Genomic DNA, 2906 nt, shown 5'->3' on the forward strand with positions numbered 1-2906 from the left:
TTAGGGAAGGTAGATTTAGCAATGTTTCTATCTTTTCAGGATCTACCTCGATTCCATCAATGGACACTACATGCCCTAATAGTGTAACCTTGCTTTCCCCAATGTGACATTTGTCCTTGTTTAGTTGTCCACCCAGCTTAGCTAGACGAGTAAATCCTTCATCAATCTTGCCGAGATGCATACTTTTGGAGCTGTAAATACAAAAGTCATCTATGAAAACCCTTATGGACTTACCAAAGTAAGGTTGGAAGACCATGTTCATGAATCGTTGAAAGGTGGCTGGAGCGTTGGTGAGACCAAAAGGCATGACTCGAAATGCAAAACATCCCCATGGTGTGATGAAAGTAGTCTTTTTCTGGTCCTCCTCTGCAATGCGTATTTGAAAGTAGCCAGAGTAGCCATCACACACTGTGTATCTCTCATGGCCTGCTACTTCATTTAGAATCTCATCTTGAAATGGGAGAGGGAAGTGGTCCCTCTTTGTTGCAGCATTTAGTGGCTTGTAATCCACGCACACTCGCCATTTACCATTCTTCTTTGGCCTCACCACTACTGGGGAGACCCATTCTGAATCTTCTACTGGGTATATGAATCCTGCTTCTAAGAGTCTCTTCACCTCAGACAACAGTGCATTTTGTTGCACAACTCCTAATCTTCTTAGTTTTTGTACTACTGGCTTGCTTCCTTCTTTTAGATGGATATGATGCTTCACTACAGTGACACCTGTAATGTGAGTGTAATCAGAAATAAACAATGATGCATGCTTCTTGAGAACATTTACATAACCCTCCTTTTCTTCTTCCTTTATATCCTTGGATAACATCTCCTCTAGGCTGGCATCCCACACATTCTCCATTTGGATCCTTGGGTTGTCTTCTGATGAGGTAGTTTCCTTTATGGTGACGCCCATGACTTCGAGAGTGCTATCACTCTCTTCACTTGAACTCTCTTCCTCGTCCAGGGATGAGGAGCATCCACTTGAGCTCCACTCATCAGCTGACGTCTCTAGTTCAAGGTTCTCTTGTCGCCCATTCTTTAGGTTATAAACCACCTTCCGACCATGGCCACCCATGCGAGGCCTCAACTCCAAGTCTCCTGTTGCCCAATCTTGCCTAGCTCCTATACCCATGAGCCAAGGTCGTCCTAAAATAAGGGGGTATCCTTCTCCCTTTACTGGCATCACATAAGCATCAACCTCTGTAGTGATTCCAAAAACAGAAACTCTCAAAGCTTTCACTACACCCACACAAGTGACAGAGACATTATTGGCCATTTTTGCCCTAAAGTTTGATAATTCCATTACCTCTAAACCCAATTGATGCATTAGCTTTTCTGTCATGACACAAACCTCTGCTCCACTGTCAATGTAAGTTTTTGGAATCCGTTGTCCCTTGATTTGAGCCTCCACCAAAGGCACTATATCCTTGAGACCATATGCTTTGATTACACTTACTAGCTTACTTCGCTTTGCCCTCGTGCTCACCATTTTTGACCATTGTCATCGAAGCTTTGGGGAGATATGAAGTAGTTGTGGCCAAGTAATCTTTGGTCCTTGAGAACTCACATCAGCTGTCAAGTCATAAGGTTGTGTCCGAGATCCCATAGGAAAATCAGAGATGTCAATTTGAGACCTAGTACGGGTCTTTCTCTTCTTGGCTTCATCTTTAGTTGCCCGAGATGTACTTGCTTCATTGCTTGCATCCTTGCTTGTTTCTTTACCTACTTCATCTTGGACACGCACATGTTTGATAGGCATTGTAGCCACTTCATCTATCTTCATCTTCCCTTTAGCTATTTCTTCCTGGTTGCTTCTGCCCTTGAGGACCTCCTCCATCCTTATGATGCTCACATTTGGTTGAGTAGCAGGGGCTTGAGCTTGAGCACGAGGTGGCTGCAAAATTTGAGGTTGCGGTTGCTCTTGTGCTTGAGCTCTAGCACGGGGTGGACTTACTTGTTGTCGAGGACCTCTGACAGGGTAGTCATATCTTCTGGGATGAGGGCAATTATACATGCCGTGGCCAATTTCCCCACAATTGTAACACAACATTTCCCTTGCTTGACGTCGCATTGGTGGCCGATTCCCACCATTTCCCTCAATAGGCCTTCTTGCACCCTGCACAAGATTTACTCTCAACCCCTCTAGCTGGTTTGTGAGATTGTTTATTTGTTGGAGCATGTCTTCTTGTTGACCTCTATTGAGGTCTGGTGCATTAGGCACATTTGGAGGTATGTGAGAAGCTTCCATAGTTGTGATATTGCCTCCCAAAGCTAGCTGGCCAGCTTGATAGAGAATCTTTCTATTCTTTTCCCTAGCAATTCTTAAGGCATCTTCAAAAGCATTTGGAAATTTGCCCTTTACCTTCTCCCTTAGCAAGGGGTACAAACCTGAGATAAATCGATCCTTTTGGAGGCAATTGGGAGCTCGCTCACCAGGGTTTAGTGAGTCTGACCATTGCCCCCAAAGTTTCAGAAAACCTTCCTCATAGGTTGAATAACCATGAGGGTCAACTTGATGAAGGGACAGAAGCCGTTGCCATAGTTCTTCTGCCGAATTGGCTCGTTGAAATCTTCGTAGGAAAGCCACCTTCAATCCCTCCCAATCAATTCTTTGGGTTGGATCTAGAGCCTGGAACCATACCCTAGCTTCTTCTTTGAGCACCAAAGGAAAAGCTCTCAATTTTAATGCTTCGTCATCCCTCCCGGAGACAAGGAAAGCGATCTCCAAGTTATCCAAAAAATCCCCAGCATTTTCCCCACTACGCCCAAAAAAATTTGGGAAAGCCATTATAAAAGTGGGTTGCCTTCCTCTCAATACAGCACAAAGATGAAAACGTCTAGGCCCAAATCATATCTTATTAAGGGTAGAATAAATGGATTGATAGATGCATTAATCTCAGCTAGACGAC

This window comes from Adiantum capillus-veneris, chromosome 10, assembly GCF_014529385.1.
Source record: "Adiantum capillus-veneris isolate H3 chromosome 10, ASM1452938v2, whole genome shotgun sequence".
Classification (NCBI taxonomy): Eukaryota; Viridiplantae; Streptophyta; class Polypodiopsida; order Polypodiales; family Pteridaceae; genus Adiantum; species Adiantum capillus-veneris.